Here is a 24,238-nt window from a genome sequence, read left to right on the forward strand (position 1 = left end):
CTGTAATCCCAGCCCCTTGTAAGGCAGAGACCTACCAAGAGCTGTTTGAAGTCAGCCCAGGCAGAAAAGTCCATGAGACTCTTATTCCATTTACTCCATTTACAAGTGGAGTGGCTCAAGTGATCGAGGCACCAGCCTCGATGGAAAAAGCCAAGTGAGAGTTTCAAGACTCTGTGATAGCCCACGCGTGTGCATGCACGCGCACACACGCACACACAGAGTAGTGAAAAGACAGTAGTTCACATGCCATTCCTCTACTATCGCTTATAATTCCAACTTTTTCAGGGAAATCCTCAGAATGTTCTATTGGCATTCCCTAAGAACTAATGTGGTTTAAATTTGACATGGAAATGTGTACTTTATTTTTTTTAAATGGGTTTCTTAAATTTGGGGGGGGGGGTTGTTGAGTGAAAAAAATGTGGGTGTTCATGCACATGATAGGTGCGTGTACACGAATGCCCCGTGAAAGCCTTCTGTGCTTAAGGTTTAAGAAATATTAAAATCGAAGAGAAATTAATCCATGTGCAGGGAATCGTCTAATACAGGTGAGATCGAGTTGCAAATCTGGATTTCTTCTGTGTCCACTTTGAACATCCGTGAAGCCAGATGCATAGGAACGCAATTTACACACACTTCTAGAAGAGGGACTTACTGATGGACAAAATCTGTCCTGTTTTCATGAGCCTGGGTTTTGTTGGCAGTACAAGTCTCCCTCTGTCTGTCTTTGGCATCCTGAACTTTGCTGACTATCAGAAAATGAAGCCCGTGCCATCGCTGGGTCTTGAGCAGGCCTGCCGCTGTGGAGTCGGTGTATCTGGTGCTTGCGGCTGCGGCTGTGTGGAGCGGTGAGGCTTAGCGATAACCGTGTAAACAGCTGGGTGTCCACGTGTGTCCGCGAGCAGCTTCCGGAGAGCACACTGCTCCTAGAAAAATGCACATTTGTGAGCCAAGGAGAATGTAGTAGAGACCAAGTTTGGTGTCCATCTATAAAACTGTGATTGCCCTACCATAATGTTGGCCTGGGGACTAGCAATCTCATAAAATACTTAATATGGCAGGGCACTGGTGGCTCATGCGTATAATCCCAGCTAACTCGGGAGGCTGAGATATGAGGACCACGGTTCGAAGCCAGCCTAAGCAGCAAAGTCCATGAGACTCTTATTTCCACTAAACTAAAACAAAACAAAACCCCGAAGGAGATCTGTGACTCAAGTGGTAGAGCAGTAGCCTTGAGCATAAGAAAGCTCTGAAAGAGCCCTGAGTTCAAGCCCAAGGATGGGCACCGAAAAAAATGAATATGGTAGTTCAGATGCCTATCCTGGAATCACACCTTTATCAATTGTTCTTCTCACTCTTACAAACATTCTGTAATGAGTCTTCATTTAGTTATGAAAATTTCCCCTCTGTGCTCTTCACCAGCAATTCCATTTTCAGCTGCGGCTTAATTTCTGTTTCTGTTTCTAAGTGTCTTTTTGATGAACTGTAAGGTTTGCTGGAGTCCAGCAGAATAATTAAATCCATGTACCTTGTCAGTTGGGTTTTTCCTTTGCTGCTGAGAGGTTGCTAGGATACTCGTAAAGATACAATTCTCTTGATTAACTGCACAGGCCAGATTGCCCAAGAAACATTTTTATTCATTCATAGAAATACAGGTCAGGATTGCATTTAAATTTATAGCGAGTCGAGTGCTATATATCTCTGGATGCTTTTAGCATTACAGAAATGTGTTTAGGTACGCTTGCGAAGAATGCGTTTTGAATGATAATTTAGTGCATAAGAATTAGCCATCTTTATTTTAAGCAGGGTTTCTCTCTGGGTTGTTCAATGAATGTGAATTTGAAGCTCACTTTTTTTTTTGAATTTTAAATCACTGTGGGAAGATAGATCTCTACTGTGTTCATTGCTCTGTTATTGTGGTTATTAGGATTTATTATTTATTGGTGTATCTGATTTCAAAATGTCATATCTATTGTAGCCATTGTCTCTGGTTTATTGAATCAAAATCAGGAATCTTACAAATAAAAATAGAACTTACAGAGGAGAATAGGGCATCTATAATAGTTTGATGGAGACAGTTATTCCGGAGGTTAAAGACTTACCCTAGTGGTGTTCTCTCTAACAATAATGTTATGGCTAATAAAGAGGAAAATTGCTGTGTTTGATTCTTTTCACTGCCCGTGATGCAGTTGTCCATTTGTTCATTTATCAAGTGCTCACGGAGCTCTTATTACAGACAATGCAATCATAGAGTCATAAGCAGATTTTCCAATGGCAATGTGATGCAGATTTTCACACGGGGACAGCCACTTGCTGTCATGGAAGGGGACCGAACCTCTCCGGAACCGCAGGTGACAGATAATGAACGAGCCAGTGGAAATAAACTATTAGTGTAGCAATGCATCTAATGGGATCTAAATGAATAGCAGAGTTATTTATGAGAGAGAATCGACAGCCCTTGGTAATCGATTAGATGTGGAATTGGTCAGGGAGCGAGCAGAGAGCCCCAGCATGGAGAGGACTGTAATTTTGTCTCACATGTGGGCTATGAGAAAAGCAGTTTTAGGGGATAAGCACTGTTTGGGGATAAACACACAGGAGAGACATACACACAGGCAAGGCTGCAAGCAAAGGGAAGATCGACACCGGAGACACTGGTGTATGACTTGCTCACACCTGCGTGGAAAGGAGAGCCTTGGTCTGCACAATCAATGTGCAAAAGGCACGAATGCAGACACTGCTGCTGCCGTGTGATGTGAAATGGTTTCCTTAAACGTCATTTCTCAGGTTTCACTCTCACGTTCCAAGAGCCAACTGTTATTAATTGCTTGACGAATTGTGTAATTAATGAGGTTGCCGGGACTCTCTCCTACCTTTTTAAAAAAAATGAATTATTATCTTTAAGTAGTTGCACAAAGGAATTGCAAGTCACCATGTCAGTGTATGAACCCAATGCATCTTGATCACCCCTTCCATCCCCCCTCCATCTCTCCCCCCAGCCCCCTCCCCTCCAGTGACCTGCCTCCATTTTCACAAGTGTACAATGAATATTACGCCTACAGTCGCCCCACCCTTCCTCTCTCCTCGCCTACCTTTTCTTCCTCCTCCTCCTCTTAACAGGATGACGTGTGAAAAGTTTTAGGGAGAAGGCATTCTTTTATCCTCAAAAGGGTTTGATCGTTACTTGTTTACATCTGCTAAATTTTACAAAAGGAACTAAAGGACATTTTACAATTGTGTTTCTATTGCTACTGAAAGGAAAACCCAAACCCAAACGGGTCCTTGAGAAAACAAGGAATCCAGGGACAAAAAAGTTCATAAAATTAACCTTTAGCTCTACCAACCATTTACGCGGTGTGTGTATTTATTTCTGGATTTTCTATTTTGTTCTAATGATTATCTTTTTCTCCTGTGCCAATACCACAGATCTCACTATTTCACCCTGCTTTTATAAGACAAATCAAACATGTTGACTGAGACATTCAGGGGCTGGGAATATGGCCTAGTGGTCACCTGCTCCCCCTGAGAAACAAACTCAAAACTCAAAGCGCTGTGAAAAGGTCACCGTGAGTTCTTGTTTCCTCCCCTTCCTAACTTAAATTACAAATGCATATACATTCGAGGCAATTCTTTTCCTTGGTTTCTTAAGGGTTTTTCCATACCGTGCGCAAAAACAAGCATTCTGAGCTTCCAGTTGACTTCTGGGAACACAAGGCAGCGTCTTCCCGGCACTGTCGCCGTCCCCGGAGCTCGTGGACCCGGAGCAGGGCAGGGGCTCAGCGCCCTACAAATAAGCCACGGATGCTCATTACCAACCAAGGGCTCTCGTGAAGCACCTGAGCGGGGGGTGCAGCTCGGGTCTCACCGGGGCCCCCAAGCCGCCTGGAAGAACTGCGGAACACACGCAGGGTCAAACAATGAGGGCAGCCAGGGAGGCCTCATCGGACCGGAGGTCAGCTCCGGTGGGGACGCCTCAGCCATGGGGCGCCAAGGAGAGGGACCGAGGTGCGGCCAGAGTGCTCTGTGTCCCCGCAACACGGTTAATGGCGCCCCCCAAGCGAAGGATGACTCGGGGGACACCCTGGCCACCCCACCCAGATCGTTTGTCTAAACCCATCTCCCATCCCCTTCACCAGGCCCGTCCCCGCCGTCGATCAGGCCAATCACTCTGAAGAATGATTCGATACCTGTCCCGCGGTGTGACGTGATTTGCTGCGTGATGACGTGGCGCATGGAAGGCTCCCCCCAAACCCTTTAAACACCCTGCTGAGGGGGGGGGTGGGGGGAGTCGGGGCCCTCGATTCAGGTCCGCTCCGTCGGTGACTATCCTGAGCCCAGGCGGCTTCCGGCTCCTGGGTGGCCTTTGGGGACCCCCAAATCTGGGCATAACAGTAGAAGAAAAACACCCACACCGGCAGGCAGATGTCTTTCCAGAGAGGGGAGGGCGTCTCGGCGGGCGGGGCCGGTGCCCAGGGGAGCTCAGGGGTTCGAGTCCCGGCCTCCACACCGAGCGGTGTCTCCCTGTGGGGGCGCACGGGGCGCCTCTGCTGGAGCCACGTGGGGCGGCGTCCGCGGGGCCTGCGGGGCCTCGGCGTGGAGCCCACGAGTGCCGAGTGCGGCGGGCGCGCGTGGACGTCACCTCCCCATGACAAGGGCGGGGCCCGAGGGCGCGGGCGGGGCTCGCTTCCCCCCCCCCCCCCCCCGCCAGCGCCGGCTCCGCCCCCAGAGCCGGCTCCGCCCCCCAATCTGGCTCCTCCCCCCAGCGCCGGCTCCGCCCCCAGCACCGGCTCCGCCCCATCACAGGCTTCGTCCCATCACAGGCTCCGCCCCCAGCGCCGGCTCCGCCCCCAGCGCCGGCTCCGCCCCCAGCGCCGGCTCCGCCCAGGGGTGCGCCCTCGCCCGCCGGGACGCCCAGCCCAGGGCGCCGCGCATCTCCTGGCAAAAGCCCAGAAGGTTCCTGGGGCCCGGGGCCGTGGGTGACCCACGGGGTGACCCAGCGTGGCCGGGCGCGGGGCGCGCAGGAGCCGGAAGACATGGCAGCTGGTGAGGCCGGGCCCTGGACGGGGCCGCCCGGACACCGGGTCCCTTTTTATCCCTCCCGAGCCCTGGTGTTTTAAAGGTATTTCTATTCAAGCGATAGCCTAGGGCACTGCTCCATAACCCGGCCCCCAAACCTCTCTTTCAGTGCATCACTTAGCTTGACATCCACTGACGGTCCTAGGACTTTGGGTTTTGTTCCACGTTTTTACTTTATGTATTCTTTTTTTGGGGGCAATTTAACAGATGTCTTTCATGGCTGAGCGCCAGTGGTTCATGCCTGCAATCCTGTGACTGTATCCTAGCTACTGAGGAAGCTGGTTCAAAGCTGGCCCAGGCAGGAAAGTTCCCAGGACACGTATCTCCAATGAAGCACACAAAAAAAGCTGGAAACAGGTGTGACTCCAATGGTAGAGCACTAGCCTGGAGCATGAAAGCTCAGGGACAGCACCCAGGTCCTGAGTTTAAGCCATAGGACTGGCACATGTGCACGCGCACGTGCACACACACACACACACACAATTTCTTTCATTATGTGGTTTGTCACCTGTGTATGTGTATGCTTTTATTATTAAGAACGGTCTAGCCAGGTGCCAGTTGCTCATGCCTATAATCTTGGCTTCTCAGGAGGCTGAGATGTACAGACCACAGTTCAAAGCCAGTCCAGGCATAAAAAGGCCCTGTGAGACTCTTATCTCAAATTAACTACTCAAAAACCTAGAAGTGGAGTTGTAGCTCCAAATGGTAGATTGCTAGCCTTGAGCAAAAGAGCTCAGGGACGGTGCCCAGGCCCTAAGTTCAAGACCTACAACTGACAGCCTATTTAGAAGATCACAGATTCCTAAAAGATAAAACCAACAAGGTCTTGAAATGGGCAGAACAAATCACAGAAATACTAGAGATATATAAATCCAAGGAAATACAATGATCACAGAAAATAGCCAGACAACACAGCAGGAAAACAGAGACCTAGAAGACACTTCACAAGATACACTAAAAATACTGCTGATAAATTTACTAAAAGTTATATATGCAAACAATTTGTGAGCATGATGAAAGTAACCAAAGAATTAATGGAAGAATTCATGAAGAGCACAAACAGGAAGTTAAATGACGTTCAAGAGATGGCAAAGGAATGCAATGGAAAAGCAGCCACCCAGTCAAAGGAGATTAAGGGAAATACAAATAAACAAATCACTGGTGTAAAGAAGTCCCTAGAAATCCTAAAACAAGATTTAAAAAGGAGCTTGAAGCCCTCAGAAATGACCAAACAGAAAACAGAGAATTAAACAAGTGGGAAGTCTCTGTGGGCAAATAGATGAAGTAGAGGACAGCGTCTCAGAGCTGGAAGACAGAGAAGGTAAAATTGAATGACAAGAGGTTAAATAGAATAAATCCAAGGAACAAGAAATGAGCTTGTAGGAACGTCAGGCTCAATTCAAAGACCAAATTTGAGGCTGATAGGTATCAAGGAAGTTGAAGAGGGACAACCAAGGGGATAGGAAACATATTTCACAGCATATTAGCAGAGAACTTCCCAGATATCCTAAAAGAAAGGCTCATTCAGAGACAAGAAGCAATTAGGACACCCAACAGACCAGAGCCACGTTATAATCTGCACAAGATCAATGGAGACCAAGGAAAAGTTCCTTAAAACTGTCAGAAAGAAAAAAGTGTTCACTTACTAAGGAACACTAGTCCAAATAACTACAGATTTCTCAGCTGAGGACCAGGTAAATATAGTAAGAATAGAGGCGGCATAGCCCCTAAGAAGGTAGATAACTTGGCAGGCATTACCAGACACCTCTCAGTCCTAACCGTCAATATCAATGGACTTAACTCTCCAATTAAAAGACATTGAGTGACTACTTAGATCAAAAAGCAAGACCCATCCCTCTGTTGTTTACAAGAGACACATCTTGCTGACAAAAACGGACACATTCTCAACGTGTAACATCGGAATAAAATCTTTCAAGCAAATGGCCCTAATAAACAGGCTGGATTAGCAATCCTCATATTTGATTAAAATAGACTTCAAATTAAAATTAGTAAAGAGAGACAAACAAGGGCATTACATACTAGTAAAGGGAACTATACTACAGAAGGATATGACAGTCCTAAATATACAACAATTGCTGGAGCACTCAATTTCATCAAACACACACTACTACTTGACTTAAAAGTACACACGGATCAATATGCATTGTTTGTTGATGACTTCATCACGTCATTGTCACCTCTGGATAGATCATCCAGGAAAAAACCCAGCAAAGAAGACTCAGACTGAAATAACTATACTGACCAACTAGACTTAACAGACATCTACAGACTATTTCACCCAACGGCATCAAAATATACATTCTTCTCAGCAGTCTACGGCACAGTCTCCAAAACAGATCATTTCTTAGGTCACAAAGCAAATCTCTGCAATTTTTTTTTTTTTTTTTGGCCAGTCCTGGGGCTTGGACTCAGGGCCTGAGCACTGTCCCTGGCTTCTTTTTGCTCAAGGCTAGCACTCTGCCACTTGAGCCACAGCGCCCCTTCTGGCCGTTTTCTAGATATGTGGTGCTGGAGAATCGAACCCAGGCCTTCATGTATATGAGGCAAGCTCTCTTGCCACTAGGCCATATTCCCAGCCCTGCAAATTTTTAAAAAATGAAATTATTCCTTCTGTCTTATCAGACCACTACAGAATAAAATAAGAGCTTAACAGCGAACGCCATCACGGAAATCTCTAACTCAGTGAGACTGAACAACATAATGCTGAATGAGGAAATTGGGAGAGAAATTCAAACATGTATAGAACTTAATAAAAATGAACACAAAATACTAGCTAATCTGGGATACAGCTAAGGCAGTATGCAGAGGAAAATGTGTAGCTCTGGATGCCTGTTGTTGCTGCTTTTGTTTCCTTTTCCTTTTGTCCTGTTTGTTTGTTTGTATTTGGGAGGGTGAGGGGGACACAGAAAAGATGGGACAAATACAGTGACGGCATTCACTAGACACTGCGGGAAACGCATTATACATCTTGTGAGTGGGGTTGGGAGGGGAAAAACACTTTATATGACCTTAACATGAAGTGCTTTTTTACTTCATTTTTCTAGCAAAGCCAAGTGCAAGTCCAAATCCCTTGACCCCTGCGGTGTAAGGCATAAAAAGCAGCGCGTGTACTTTCTCCATTCCCCTTCCCTAGGTCTTATCACACAACTTTAAAATTTCTTATTGCAGTCTCATCTGCCCTTTTGAAGCTTGTTATTAATATGTATACAAAATTAAATGATTACATTATCAATACTTAGACTTTCATTGCACGGTGTTCGTTTTGGGCTAATTGATTTTTCTTTCATCTCTTCACTTCCCAAATCTCAATCTTTTTCTGTGTGCTGATCCTGGGGCTTAAACTCAGGACCTAGGTGCTGCCCCATAGTTGTCTTTGCTCATGGCTAGTGCCTTACCGCTTGAGCCACAGTTATACTTCCGGCTTTTTGGTGGTTTATTGGAGGTAAGAGTCTCACACAATTTCTCGCTCCGGCTGGCTTTGAACCTTGACCCTCAAATCTCAGCCTCCTGAGTTGCTATGGTTACCGGTGTGAGCCACAGGCACCCAGTTTCGACGTTCAGTTTCGGGGTGTCTCAAGTCAAGACTGGGTAAGTGATACTGAAACTCTACGTTTCCCCTCGAAATTATACTTGTATTTCCCAAATAATGACTCTTTCCCTGAAATAATTTGAAAAATGAAGTTGAACAAAATTAAGCCTGCTGGAGCTGGACACTGGTGGCTCTTCGCTGTAACTCCAGCGGCTCAGGAGGCCGAGATCTGGGGGTCACGGTGTGGGGACACCCCAGCCAGGTTAAGTCCAGGAGACTCTTATATCCAATTTGTGCACACACACACACACACACACACACACACACACACACACAGCCAGCAGCGGAGGTGTGGCTCAAGTGGCAGAGCGCTAGTGTTGAGCAGAAATCGTGGAGACAGCGCCCAGGGAATCTTACGTCCCCCCTCGTTCTCCCCCCCCCCCCCAATGAAGCATGCTTCTTCATCGCTCGCTGCTCAGCGAGTTTATCATGCAGATGCAGATTGAGAGGCTTTGGGACAGGCAAAGCAGGACTTTGAGCTCTGGTGGGCACGATATGGTAACAGTGGTCTCTGATTCGACTTGTGTTCCCTTGGCTGTAGTTGTGGTGGCCGATTCTTGAAGCCAGGTGGTCCCTGATTGAGACCGAGGACGTGGGCTCGGAGCAGGTCAGCTGGAGCTCAGGGTATGATTGATTGCAGCAACGCAGCTCCGGAGACGGCTGCTCAGCTCCCATGCTCTGGGTGTGATTGCAGCAACGCAGCTCCGGAGACGGCTGCTCAGCTCCCATGCTCTGGGTGTGATTGCAGCAATGCAGCTCTGGAGACGGCTGCGATGCTCTGGGTGTGATTGCAGCAATGCAGCTCTGGAGACGGCTGCGATGCTCTGGGTGTGATTGCAGCAATGCAGCTCCGGAGACGGCTGCGATGCTCTGGGTGTGATTGCAGCAGCGCAGCTCTGGAGACGGCTGCTCAGCTCCCATGCTCTGGGTGTGATTGCAGCAACGCAGCTCCGGAGACGGCTGCTCAGCTCCCATGCTCTGGGTGTGATTGCAGCAATGCAGCTCTGGAGACGGCTGCGATGCTCTGGGTGTGATTGCAGCAATGCAGCTCTGGAGACGGCTGCGATGCTCTGGGTGTGATTGCAGCAATGCAGCTCTGGAGACGGCTGCGATGCTCTGGGTGTGATTGCAGCAGCGCAGCTCTGGAGACGGCTGCTCAGCTCCCATGCTCTGGGTGTGATTGCAGCAACGCAGCTCTGGAGACGGCTGCTCAGCTCCCATGCTCTGGGTGTGATTGCAGCAACGCAGCTCTGGAGACGGCTGCTCAGCTCCCATGCTCTGGGTGTGATTGCAGCAACGCAGCTCTGGAGACGGCTGCTCAGCTCCCATGCTCTGGGTGTGATTGCAGCAACGCAGCTCTGGAGACGGCTGCTCAGCTCCCATGCTCTGGGTGTGATTGCAGCAACGATAGCTCTGGAGACGGCTGCTCAGCTCCGATGCTCTGGGTGTGATTGCAGCAATGCAGCTCCGGAGACGGCTGCTCAGCTCCCATGCTCTGGGTGTGATTGCAGCAACGCAGCTCTGGAGACGGCTGCTCAGCTCCCATACTCTGGGTGTGATTGCAGCAGCGCAGCTCTGGAGACGGCTGCTCAGTTCCCATGCTCTGGGTGTGATTGCAGCAACGCAGCTCTGGAGACGGCTGCGATGCTCCCATGCTCTGGGTGTGATTGCAGCAATGCAGCTCTGGAGACGGCTGCGATGCTCTGGGTGTGATTGCAGCAGCGCAGCTCTGGAGACGGCTGCTCAGCTCCAAGTCCTCCAGCACCTCGCTCCCTACATGAAATAATTCCTGTTTAAAATCCCTAGAGTGGCTCTGTGCCATGTACTGAGTTCTGTTTGATACAGACCCCAGAGAGGGAAGAAAGAGAAATCTGTAGTAAACTTACCTGGTCGATACTTTCATTGCACTAATAAAGAAAAAAAAAATCTATGCAAAGAGGTCACCAAAGAGAGGAAACATGAATTTTAATAATCATCTGTTTTTTATTACACTAAATAGCAAGAGGATTTGGGACATTATGCACATTCCTGAGATTCATAATCTGTAATTACATAATTAAAACCGAGGAGCTCACAATAAAGAAGTATGCTTAATTTTGTTTATCCTGGTATTTCCAAATTATTTCAGAATGACAATCATTATTTGGCAAAGGCAAGCATATTTCATTTTGAGGGGGAAAGTGCCATTTTAACAGCACTTAGCAAGAAATTGCTTGAGAAGGACCCGGGGTCCTAGTTGCTTCCTTTGTAGAGTTACTGACGATGCCATACACAGAACCCGTGTAGGTGCTGGTGACCGGCCTGCCGTACTCAGACGGCTGGGATCCATTGGACAGTGGTTTGAAGCCAGCCTCAGTTCGCGTCCTAAAGCCTCCATCTCCAGCAAAATGGCGGAGTGGAGCTACGGCTCGAGGGGTACAGCACCAGCTGTGACCCAGCACGCTGAGTGAATGCAAGGCCCCGAGATAAAAGAATAATGAAGACCAAAAGTACCAGGAAGAACAACAACTGAAAGAGGAGGAGACCTTGGCTAAGGCGGAGTGCGGGCAGCTCTCATCCTGCTCACACTGGGGAGAACTCTGCCCTGAGGAACTTTCCAGATCTTGCCCAGCACCAGACTACTGCAGAGGGCAGTGCCTGCCGGGGCTCCTTTGGGCGCCTACTCCCCGGTGACCTGTTTCCTAGGAAGAGCGGCTGGTGCGGGGGTTGGTGTGTTCCTCGCGTGGAGGAGTGCGCACTGTCAGGTCTGGCTTTTGTTGGCTCTGTGCTGTCGTGGGGAGGGAGCCGCTGGCTCTGTGCTCTGGTGGGGAGGGAGCGGCTGGCTCTGTGCTCTGGTGGGGAGGGAGCCGCTGGACCAGGACCGTCCCCCCCCTCGTGCCTGCCTTCCCTCACATTCCATTAGCACCCCGAGTCACAGCTAATTCAGCTGAGCCAGGGCCGCCGCTCGCTCTGCTCTGCGTGCATGGGTCACTGCACCTGGATTTCCCAAAAAGGGAGAAATCAAGTGTGTGCGTGTGAAGTCTGGTACTGTGCACGTGTTTCCCGTTGCTGCGGTTGTCTGCGTTTTGTAGGTGGGTGCTGGGGCTTGAACTCAGGGCCTAGGCCCCCGTCCTTACACTCAAGCCTGCTTCTCTACCGTTTGAACCATGCGTCCACTGCTGGCCTTTGGCTGGTTGCATGGAGACGAGCGTCTCACAGACTTGACTACCGAGGCTGACTTCAAGTCCCCCCCATCCTCCCAGTGCGCTGCTGAGGGAGGAACGGGCGCACGCTCGCGAGGCAGCCGTCCTACAGAGGGCTTTGCTATCCGGCTCGCACCCTGCCCGTGCTGCCCTGAATTCGAGGACACTGACCAAGGCCCCGAGACTGAAGGCCTCGTGCTCCTCCCTCCCCCCCACAAGCCCCGCGCAAAGCCAAAGGGCTGAGAAGAACACCCGTGCTACTACCAGAAAAATCCCCCCGAAACCACCTCGAGTCCATCACTACGTGGCTGCAGGAGCTCGCCAGCCCGAGATAGTGTCCTTCCTGTTGCAGAAAGAAGCTGGGGACCAGGGTGAAGGGAGGGAGAGAGAGAGAGAGAGAGATAGGTAGGTAGATAGATAGATAGAGATAGATAGGTAGATAGATAGATAGATAGAGATAGATAGGTAGATAGATAGATAGATAGAGATAGATAGGTAGATAGATAGATAGATAGAGATAGGTAGGTAGAAATAGATAGGTAGGTAGGTAGGTAGGTAGATAGAGAGATAGCTAGAGATAGATAGATAGATAGATAGATAGATAGATAGAGATAGGTAGGTAGAGATAGATAGGTAGGTAGGTAGATAGAGATAGAGAGATAGCTAGAGATAGAGAGATAGAGATAGAGAGATAGATAGAGATAGGTAGGTAGAAATAGATAGGTAGGTAGGTAGATAGAGAGATAGCTAGAGATAGATAGATAGATAGATAGATAGAGATAGGTAGGTAGAGATAGATAGGTAGATAGCTAGCTAGATACATAGATAGAGATAGGTAGGTAGAAATAGGTAGGTAGGTAGATAGAGAGATAGAGAGATAGCTAGAGATAGAGAGATAGATAGATAGAGATAGGTAGGTAGAGATAGATAGGTAGGTAGGTAGATAGATAGATAGAGATAGAGAGATAGCTAGAGATAGAGAGATAGAGATAGAGAGATAGATAGAGATAGGTAGGTAGAAATAGATAGGTAGGTAGGTAGATAGAGAGATAGCTAGAGATAGATAGATAGATAGATAGAGATAGGTAGGTAGAGATAGATAGGTAGATAGCTAGCTAGATACATAGATAGAGATAGGTAGGTAGAAATAGGTAGGTAGGTAGATAGAGAGATAGAGAGATAGCTAGAGATAGAGAGATAGATAGATAGAGATAGGTAGGTAGAGATAGATAGGTAGATAGGTAGATAGATAGATAGGTAGGTAAGTAGGTAGGTAGATAGACATAGATAGGTAGAGATAGATAGGTAGGTAGGTACATAAAGAGATAGAGATAGGTAGGTAGGTAGGTAGGTACATAGAGAGAGAGATAGAGATAGGTAGGTAGAGATAGGTAGATAAATAGATGATAGAAAGAGAGATATAGGAGACAGTGGATGGGTGGGTGGATGGATGGAAGGACGGATGAAGGGGTAGGTATTAGGGCCTCGGCCCCCATGGTGTGAAGGCAGGGACTGTCCACAGGCCATTTGTGCTGGAGACCCAAGGTTCAAGCACAAAAGCTCAGCCCCAGGGAAGAGACTAGGGTGAGTCTCCTCCAAAGTGGAATCCCGGAGCCTGGGGGCGGTGGCTGCCCATTCTAGAGAGCAACACTGAAGGTCCTGGAGCTGCGCTGTCTACAGGCCGAGGTAGACAGGCCTCCTTGATCCCGGAGAGACACACAGATGCCCCTCCTCTTGCTCTTTATTCTGCCCAGGCCTTGAGCTCATTGAGTATGGCCGCCCGCTCCGGCTGAGGCAGCCCGCCCTTCCCCGTGAAGCCACAGGTTCAAATCCCGGTCTCTTCTGGAAGCACCGCAGCAGGCCCGCACAGTCTAGTGCTTCGAACCTTTTCTCCACAGTCGGGCTGCTGAGCGAGAGCCGGGGCCTGGGCGCCGTCTGTGCCGAGCTTGAGTTTCTGGGAGGCCCGCGCCCTGGTCACCACCGGGCCTTCTCTTCGCCAGTGCTCTGGTCAGTGCGGCTGACGGCCTGACGAGGGAGGTCATCCCAGTAGAGCAACCCCTGCCCACGCCCCAGGTCTGCCCGTCTCCTTCCTTCCGCGCAGCGCAGCTCTGCTTCGCCCTTCCTATTTCACCTCAAGTGAAAAGTGAAGTTAGCGATTTGAGATTGGTTTTCTTGTGTGTGTGGCAGCCCTGGAGCTTGAGCTCGGTCCCTGAGCTTTGTGCTCGAGCTGTGAGCCACCGGCACCTGGCCATCTTCTTCGCTTTCCTTTTTGTTAAGTCAGGGGAAGTACTGGGGCTTGAACTCGGGGCCTAGTGATTGCGTTGTGAGCGTTCTACTACTTAAGCCACAACTCCAATCCTTTTACCCGTCTTCCTTTCATTTTTTATTCTCTTTCAGTAGTTATCCAAAGGGGTTTCATTTCGGCATGTCAGTTGATGAATGCAACACATCTTGGTCAGTGCCACTCGTGGCCACTTCCCCCGTCTCCCCAACCACCACTCGTCCCCTCCCGTGGCCTGGTCCAGTCTTCTCCTTGGGGTTATTTTTCAAGTGAGAGGCGGGGTCTCCATGTGTCTGGAGCCAGCTTTGGACCACAGTCCTCCTGCCCTCACATCCACAGGCAGGCACCATCCTGTTCCGTTCATTTTGCTGAAATGGGGTCTTGCTAACCTTTTGCCCATGTTGGCTTTGAACCCTAATCCTTGTGACCTCTACCTCCCTAGTCGCTGAGGTTATAGATATATGCTGCACTCCCCAGCCTATCTTTCCTTTTAAAATATAGATGGCATAATAAATAGTCACAGCTATACATTTCCAGGTTAGCCCCTATTTTCATGCTTCCCAAATATTGGGATAGGTTGCCTCTTCAGTTTCATTCACCCCAGTATTCTTTTGGATTCTCCCATCATTTCTTCTTTGACCCATGGTTATTTAGAAGAAGGCCTGCTTCATTTCAACAAGAAAAAGTAAATACATTTGCAAGGCAGTGGAGTGTGCAAATGTGAAACCTAAGTTTCAAATCTACTTCCCAAAGAATAAAGCCTGATGAGATTTGTGGGCAAAGAAGCAGATGCCAGCAGCTCATGCCTGTAATTCAGGCTACTCAAAAGGCTGAGCTCTGAGGCTTTCAGTTTGAAGCCAGGCCAGGGCAGGAAAGTCCATGAGACTGTTACCTCCAATTAATTCCCAAAAAGCTGAAAATGGATCTGTGGCTCATGTGATAGCATGTTTGACACAAGCAAAAAAGTAAAGAGACAGTGCCCAGGTCCTGAGTTCAAGCCCCAGAACACACAGACACACACACACACACACTTCCAAATATTTGGCTTAATGTATAAATGGAATAAGGTGAAATAATGAGCAATTGAATTAAATAACCTCAAAACCCACCAGTCTAGTAATAATATAATTTAGCATCTTCCTAACCATGTCTAATTGATGTAAAGAGAACCACTTATTAACCGTAGTTACAATCATATACAGCCATAGTTGTATATATATAAGTATTTTGTAATGCATGCATTTTTATTAATAAAGTATTCTGTGCATTCCTCATTATGATCTAATTTTTACATAACAGAGTCAAATGTGTCTGTGAAATTTTATGACATATTTCTATGTCATTAAAGAATATTTTCCAAATTGCCTTTCATAAGCTATTTTGTATAGATATTCAAACTTCCTGTATTTGGACACTAATAAACATTTATCCTTTGCTTCAGCAAAAAGTAAACTTTAAGGTAAACAGGTTCACAAAAACATCAAACAAACCCAAAATCAACCTACCCTATCCTTGACATTTTAAAAGCATCTAATTTTCCTGGGCCTGGAAGCATTTCGAGGCAGGAATTCTAGTTATTAAAGGTCTAGGCAGTAGAGAGCAGACCGTTTTGTGTATGTGTTTCTTTTTCCATTTATAAAATTGTTCCCTTTATGTTAAAAGTGCCCCAGGGTACCAGTGCAAACTATAAAACATTGAGTTAAATGTATGAAGCAGAACACTAATATGGTAGCATAATAGATGTTAATGACAAATTGAAAACATAGGCACAAACGTTAGGTTAGTTTTTAAAATGTAGGATATGAAGTAGTTTAAATTACAGGAATACATAGTAAGTCACAGTATCACACACGACTATGTTAGATACAAATTGCAGTATTTTAAAACAAGGCTATTTAGGGCAGGTGCTGGTGGCTCATTCCTGTAATCCAAGCTACTCAGGAGGATGAGATCTGAGGACCGTGGTTCAAAGCTAGCCTGGGCAGGAAAGTCTGTGAGACTCATCTCCAATTAACTGCCAGAAAACAGGAAGTGGCGCTGTGGCTCAAGTGGTAGAGCACTAACCTTGAGCTGAAGAGCTCAGGGACAGCGTCCAGGCCCAGAGTTCAAGCCCCATCACCACCTCCCTCCCTGCCAAAAAAAATAATAAGGCTATTTATTTAAATGCCCAGTTCTGAGGTAACTGTGCTAAATACAAAACACTTAAAACTAGAGGGTTTTTAGGCTAAAAAAAAATTAAAAAGCTTGCAAGGGTAAATACATGCAGATTTTGAAATGGTTTTCTTTGCAAATAATAATCTTTAAAAAAAGAAAACAATTCAAGCCCTTTGACTTTTGTGCCTTATGCTTGAGTTAGCCAAGTATATGTGGAAAATATGTTTTTGTGAATAGAGCTGTTATCATTTATAAGGTAGGCATAGACTGAAACTTGGGACAAGTAACCCTTATGGAAATCAGTCAACTCATCAAGACGATTAGGGAAGCCTGAAGGTGACAGCTATGACTTGGGGTGGCAAAAGCGGCAGGAATAAACCATCTTCTTTCCTGGAAGGCTTCTCTGCCTAAGCGTTCAGTAGAGGAAGCAGGGCCCTCGCTCGCAGAAACCTATGGGAAAACAGCCCCCCGGGAGACGGCCACAGTGAACCCTTCCAGGGCTCTGAGACGGCCTCGCCTGAGCCACAGTTTTCTTCTTCTTGTTGTGTTTTCCTCTGTGCTGGCACTGGGGCTTGAACTCGCGGCCTCACACTGCCGGATGGCTTTCTCCCTCGAAGCTGGGGCTCTGTGACTGGAGCCACACCCCAGCTGATGAAGTGGGGGTGACCTGAAGAGCGGGATCCTCCACCTCACTTCATTATTTGAGAACAGGCCACCCAGGACCATCGTCACCAGCCTCCCTCCCTCCCTCCCTCCCTCCCTCCTTCCCTCCCTCCCTCCCTCGGGGCAGGGCCAGGTGGAAGACAGGACTCTCAGCCTTGGGCCCCTGAGGTGACTTGCCTGGGGCTCGCTTTCACAACCTGAAGATGCTCTCTGGGCTCATCACAGTCTCCTGGGACATGGCCTCACGAGATTTTCCCAGCATGCACCACCCTACCTGCCCACCCTCTCCCACCCCCCGGCTCCCCCCCCCCCCCCAGAACGCCGGGCAGGCCTCCCCTTGTCTCCCACGCTGACCGCCACTCCTTCCAGGCAAACCTCCAGAAAAGCTGCAAAAGCACCGTCTGACCTTCGCGTCCCTGCTTTCCTGACCTCCAAATGACCTTCTGAAGCCTCCTGACCGCTTCCCTGGGCAAGGACTGTGGAGAGATCGTCACGGGGCCTCCTCTGCGGAAGTCTGCCTTCCTCGACCCACCCGCGTTGCTGTCCCGCTGAGCCCCGGATGCTGCTCAGCAGACTCTCGCTCCGTCCTCAGCGAGGTCAGATGCAACGAAGTTACCGTCTGTGCACGCGCGGGTTTCTGTTTCTAATTGGGCCGCGTGGGGGTTTAAACTCAGGGCCTTGTGCTGGCTAAACACAAACCCTGTCCCCAGCCCTGGCGCCTTTAGCGATAGTTCTGATAGAGTCTCAAGCTTTCGCCAGAGCCTGTCCAGACTGATAGATACTCTTCTATCACTTGTCACTGAGCGCAGGTCATGCGCTATCTCACCGGGCTTGGTTGTTGAAATGAGCCCTGGCTTTTTGCTCTCGCTGGCCTTGAATTGCAATCTTTTCCAAGCTGAGTGGCTGAGGTTCCAAGGATGCACTAGCATATCTATCAGTAGATGAAATGAGTTCAAGACGACCTTTAAAGGATCCCAGCCATTAATTACCAAGACGTTGTAGTAAATACAAATTTATGTATATATAATATTATATTTATATGTGTGTCTCTGCGTGTATATGTACAAAATCTTCTTTTAGTATGTCCATCATAATCAGTTTTTACCTTCCATTTATGGAATAGGTTTTTACCTGGATAAATGGCAAATGTAGTTGTTGACTTAAACTTAAGGCCAGTTTATATAAAATACCTCTTTTAGCCAGATTCTGCGGCTCATGCCTGCAATCCAAGCTACTCAGAAGGCGGAGATTGGAGGGTTCTAGTTTGAAGTCAGCTCAGGCAGGAAGTCCAGGAGACTCTTATCTCCAATTGACTAGCAAAAAGCCATAAATCAAAGTGATTTATGTGACTCAAGTGATAGAGCATCAGCCTTGAGCGAAAAGTTAATGTACAAGGTGTACTGGTACACACAAGCGCGTGCACACACACACAGAGTATTTGAGCTCAAGTCTAAGCAAAAGGTCAGAGCTGAAGAATCTAGAAATCTGGACTTGCTGTCAGCAGGTGACAGTCTTGGCCTCACAATCAGATTGCACTGTTTGGGGGCGGGAGGCAGAGCCAACTCCGGGCATTTCTCTGAATTTGCATGGCACGAAAGACACGCACTTTGGCAAGGCCTTCATCCAGCATGTGTGGCCTTACAACTCAATCCAAATTCTATGGAGCCCAGAATAGAGAAGCCAGTTCTGAAAGCCATGGGTGAACAAGAGAATCACCTTCTCCCCACGCCACCTCTACAGTCACACACACACACACACACACACACACACACACACACACACGCATGCCTGCACACGCACGCGTCCCCACAGCCAGGGGGAGATGGGGAGGGCTGAAGTCTGAGTCCTCACTCCATCGCCAGCAGAGCAACTCCGTTTGCAATTCATGGTTCATTGCAGGATCCAAACCTAGAAGACAGACACGGACAGACGCATGTACCTCCACATGCATGATGATTGCAAATGGCCCGCCGTTGGGGGCATGGATTCTGAAATGCATCGCGCCTACGTGAAGGCGGCGGGGACACTGGCTGAGAGCTGCGAATGCCAGAGGCGAAGCGAGCTGGGGAAGGGGAGAGCACTAGAGGCTGATGTGATGAAAGCATCATTCAGGCACCGCGAAATGCAATGCCGCAGTGAAAAGCTTTTGTTCAATTAAGAAGAGAATGAATGACAGGAATGCAAAACAGGCTCTGTTGTGCTGAAGGGAGAGGGAAGGGAGAGGGGAACTGAACGGAACAGCCTGCCTCCTTCTCCTCCTCCCCCTCCTCCTCCTCTTCTTCCTCCTCCTCCTCTTCCCCCTCCTCCTCCCCCTCCTCCTTCCTCCCTCCTCCTCCTTCTGCCCCTCTTCCTCCTCATTTCCTTCCTCCTCCTCCCCCTCCTCCTCCTCCCCCCCTCCTCCCACCTCCTCCTCCCCTTCCGCCTCCTCTTCCCCCTCCTCCTCCTCCTCCTCCTCCTCCGCCCCCTTTCCTTCCTCCCTCCTCCTCTGCCCCTCTTCCTCCTCATTTCCTTCCTCTTCTTCCTCTTTTCTCCCTCTTTTTCTTATTCCTCCTCCTCCTTCTCCTCATCTTCTTCCTTCTCCTCTCCATTCTCTTCCTCCTCCTCCTCCTTGCATCCTCTTCTTCCTTCTCCTCCTTCTCTTCATTCTCTTCCTCTTTCTCCTCTTCCTCCTCCTCCTTTTCTTCCTCTTCCTCCTCTCATCCACTTTCTCCTTCTCCTTCTCCTCCTTTTCTTCCTCCTCTTCCCCCTCTGCCTCCTCTTCCTTCTCCTCCTCCATTTCTTCCTCTTCCTCCTCTTGTCCACTTCCTCCTTCTCTTTCTCCTCCTCTTCTTCCTCCTCTTCCTCCTTCCACTCCTCCCACCCTCCCTCCCCTTCTCCTTCTCCTTCTTTTCCTCCTCCTCCTCCTCCTCACTTGGGAAGCAGGTGGATGAGCTCTCACGTAGCACAGGGCCTTTCCCAGACAGGAGCTCGGGTTGGGTGCTTAGACCAACCTGCCATTAGCTCAGGCGCTTTGCCTCACTCTCCCCTGGTGTCTTATTCTCATTTTCTCATTCACTTTGCCTCTCCCCCCACTTCTCCGGTCTCACCGTTCTCTCTGTGGTGGAACTTCTCTTTCGCTGGGTCTGTTACTCTTCAGCTAGTTTGGCTCCTGTAATGAAACTCTTCGTTTGTTATCCTACCTTCTGATGTCCTTTCCTCCAATTCTTTGTTGGATTGAGACCACAAATCCAAGACCCCCCAGACGCTAACAAGTCGGGAAGTATCGCTGGCCCAGCCTGGGACCTGGGCAGCCAGATGTCAGCTTCGGAGAGAGCGTCCCGGTGAACAAGGCCCGGGGTGAGCAATCTGGGCAGTCAGGCAGACTGATGCATCCCTTTTTCTTTCCTTTACCCCCCAGTAACACAGCTAAACATTTTACTTTTTAAAATTATCTTTAAGTAGTTGCGCAGAGTAGTTGCCGTTTCACAAAGCAGTTGATGAACGCAATGCCCCTTGGTCCCCAGTCGCTCCTGACCTCCTCTCCCTCGCTTTTGAACGTTCGCTAGGCTCTACGAGGGCTTCTCGGCTCCATGCTCTCCACCTTCTCCTCTGCGTTCTTCCACCCTTCTCTCTTTGTCCCACCCACCTCGAAGCACCCATTTCTTGGTGCTTATTTTGTTGGGCTTTGCCTTTCTAAGGAATTACACTATTGGAGTTCTCCCTTGAGTCTACCACATTTCAGTCAATACGTTTGTAACCATTTGTATACCAGCCAACATATTTAGTTACAAGTTTATAAGCTAGGTCTGGTTCCCATGTATGAAGGAAACCATGCAACCATTGCCTCTTTGGTCCTGATTTGCCTTACTTAATAAAACGTTTCCCAAGTCTTTCCATTTTAAGGCGCCATAACAATAACAATTCTTTCTAATGGGTGAATACAATTCATTGTGTGTGTGTCACATTTTTAGCCATTCATAATGAGTGTGGGTGTGTGTATGTTGCACTGACATTGGGTTCTATTTTAGTATTAGTTTTTGCCTGTCCTGGGGCTTGAACTCTGGGCCTCGGCAATCTCCCGAAGCTCTTCTTCCTAAGGCTATCTCGCGCTACCTCTTGAGCCCCAGAGCCACTTGTGGGTTTTTCTGTGATTCATTGGAGATGAACCACAGTTTCAAGGACTTTCCTGCCCAGAGTGGCTTCAAACCATGATCCTCAGATCTCAGCCTCCTGAGGAGCTCGGATTACGGGTGAGAGCCACGGGGGCCTGTCTGATATTGTTTGTCTGTTTGACTCTTGATCTATCTCCTTTCTCCCTTCCCTTCTTCAAGGAGTAATGGGAATTCAGTAGACGAAGCTCCAAGAGGGATGTGGATGAGTCGACAGACTTCGCTCAGGACATGGCTAATCTCCAGTGAACCTTGGCTTCTAGATCTCTAAGATGGCCTGGAGCGAGAGTGGAGAGGGAGGGAGGGAGGGAGGGAGGGAGGGAGGGAGGGAGGGAGGGAGGAGGAAGGAGGGAGGGAGGAAAGGAGGGAGGGAGGGAGGGAGGGAGGGAGGGAGGGAGGAGGAAGGAAGGAAGGAAGGAAGGCAGGAAGGAAGGAAGGAAGGCAGGAAGGAAGGAAGGGAAGGAAGGAAGGAAGGAAGGAGGAAGAAGGAAGGAAGGAAGGAGGAAGGAAGGAAGGAAGGAAGGAAGGAGGAAGGAAGGAGGGAAGGAAGGAGGGAAGGAAGGAAGGAAGGCGGACAAGAAGGAAGGAAGGAAGGAAGGAAAGCAGGAAGGAAGGAAGGAAGGCAGGAAGGAAGGAAGGAGGGAGGAAGGAAGGAGGGAAGGAGGAAAGGAAGGAAGGCAGACAGGAAGGAAGGGAGGGAGGGCAGCTATGGCCTTAGTGGCAGAGTGCCAGACTTGACTGACAAAGCTAAGGGACAGCTCCCAGGCCCCAAGTTCAAGCCCCAGTACTAGCATCAAAAGAAACAAGCAAGGACACAAGTGAGAAGTCCACCAGCGAGAAGGGTGGCAAGCAGCTTTGTGTGCATCTGAGGGACACAGGGAAGTGGAGTAGCTGCCACCGCTGAGACAACATGTCTTCCATCTCTAAGGCAAAGTTTTGGTTCATTTCAACAAAATAAGCACCAGAAAATGGGCACATGCCAGTGGCCAGGGAGAGGGGGAGGTAGAGAATGAAGGGGAAAGGGAGGGACAGTGCAGTCAGGAGTGCATTGCGTAAACCCCAAAGTTAAGGAATTGAAGGGAAGGGGTGGGGGGGAGGATGAGATGGTTGAAGGAGTGACAGATCAAGATGCATTGTGTTCACATACTGCTTTGTTAAATGACATTTCTTTGTACAACTACTTAAAGATAATAATAAATAATAAATAGATGAAATAAAAATAGGCCAGGTGCTAGTGGCTCACACTTACAATCCTACCTACCCAGGAAACCAAGATCTGAGAATCATAGTTCAAAGCCAGTCCAGGCAAGAAAGTCTATGAGACTCTTATCCTCAATTAACCACCAAAAAAGCCCTAAGTGCAGCTGTGGCTCAGTGGTAGTAGTGCTAGCCTTGAGCAAAATAGCTCAGGGACAGTGCCCAGGGCCCGAGTTCAAGCTTCAGGACTGGAAAAAATAAAATAAAATAACGACACGTAGGACAACAAAAGAAATATAGCCATTTACAGGCCAGTGACCCAGCTGTCAATACCCAACCGTGTGTGATTCACGCAGTCATTGGCGGTTGGAGCTGTCCTCGGATGCTTCATCAAGCACTGCAGAGACAGTGTGTTCCTGCTGTTTTCGTGGAAGGACTCTACCCTTTCTTATATTTTAGTGGGAGTCTGTCATCTCCAAGTGTTGGAATTTGGCCAGGCACAGAAGCAAGATTGCCTTTAATGAGATTTTTACAGGGTCTTTCAAAAGTGTTAATGTGGTGTACATTATGCTCAGAAATTCTGAAGCTAAAGAGCATATTCAGAATCAGGTAATTTGGTGAATTGAGTTATTCAAGAAAGTAGGAATTGGCAAATGGTTCTCCTAAGATTACTAATATGAATTACTTTACTGATTAAGGTATTAACTTCTTGCATTAGGTCTCCTTATCAAAATAATATTTCTTGGTATACTTGCCAGAAAATGTAAGTAGGTGAAATTAAAACGTCACTGGCTTCTTGTAATAAAATATGCAGGCCTAACTATGAGAGAATACATAAATTTCTCTGGAATTTGCCTTACCTGCCCAGCAAGACAAATCTCTCAAGAACACAGGTGATGTGTTTTCCTACTTTTTTTTTCTTTAGTAGATACTATAAAATCACTCTGACAGTCTACAAGACTGGCTTGTCAAAAGAAAGGGAGAAGAAATTACAGTTGAAATGAATTCAGGGAGCTGGAGGTGTGGCTGAGATAATAAAACACCAGCCTTGAGGGAATGCCAAGGCCCAGGCCCGGAGTGCCAGCTTCATTACAGACAGACAGACAGACAGACAGGAAGAAAGACAGAAGAAGGCAAGGGAAAAGGAAGGAAGGAAGGTAAAAGAGAGAGAGAAAAAAAGTGACACTGTTAAAAGAGAAATGTACTCTTTACCTGACTTATGTAACTGTAACCTCTGTGTACACCACTATTATAACAGCAATACACAGTTTAAAAATTAAGAAAGAGAAAGAAAAGGAGAGAGAAGGAAAGGAAGAGAAAAAGATAAAGAAGTAAGATGCGAGCAAGAGAAAGAAGAAAAGAAAGGAATTCAGGATCCAAAGAAATGATATTTCTCTATGTCCACGTTGTTTCAGAGTCACATTATTGGTTGGTAAACACCCGTGTCTTTCACTGAAGCATAAACTTGGTTATCAATAGTGATATTATTTTTAAATGGATAATCATGTGATCTATTCATGTTCTAAAAAATAGGAACATGTACAGACACATGAAACAAGTGAAAATCCTACAAAAGACTTTTCTGCAAAGATGATTAGCACCTTGCATTATGCTCTTTTCCCTGTGAAGAATATGACTTGGTTACCATGGGGTCCACAGAGAAGCAGGCACCTAGAGCAGAACTGGATGCAACCAGTAGCCCTCGGCAAGCCCAACGGACCCAACAGGTGCAGGGCCAGAAGCACGACCTCACTGTTGGGGTCCATGAAGTCCTGCGCTTGCTGGTGGTGCGGTTTATTGTGGAGATGGCTGACTCGTAATCTCTTCTTTCTTCCTTCCTCACTAGTGCAGAATAAAAGTCAGGTGAGGATCAAGAAGAAAAGCCACTCTCTAGAGCAGAGCTTCCACTAGAAACCTAACCAGCTTCTAA

At 48.1% G+C, this 24,238-nt stretch overlaps 1 long non-coding RNA gene across 1 annotated transcript; it reads left to right on the top strand.

Moving 5' to 3' along the window:
• Positions 1-7: 7 nt before the first annotated feature.
• On the top strand, positions 8-20,705 carry LOC125357651. Its single transcript, XR_007212181.1, has 3 exons — positions 8-18; positions 8,678-8,682; positions 20,596-20,705. It is a non-coding gene; the product is annotated as an uncharacterized LOC125357651 (long non-coding RNA).
• Positions 20,706-24,238: the final 3,533 nt, after the last annotated feature.

This window comes from Perognathus longimembris, chromosome 9, assembly GCF_023159225.1.
Source record: "Perognathus longimembris pacificus isolate PPM17 chromosome 9, ASM2315922v1, whole genome shotgun sequence".
Lineage (NCBI taxonomy): Eukaryota > Metazoa > Chordata > Mammalia > Rodentia > Heteromyidae > Perognathus > Perognathus longimembris.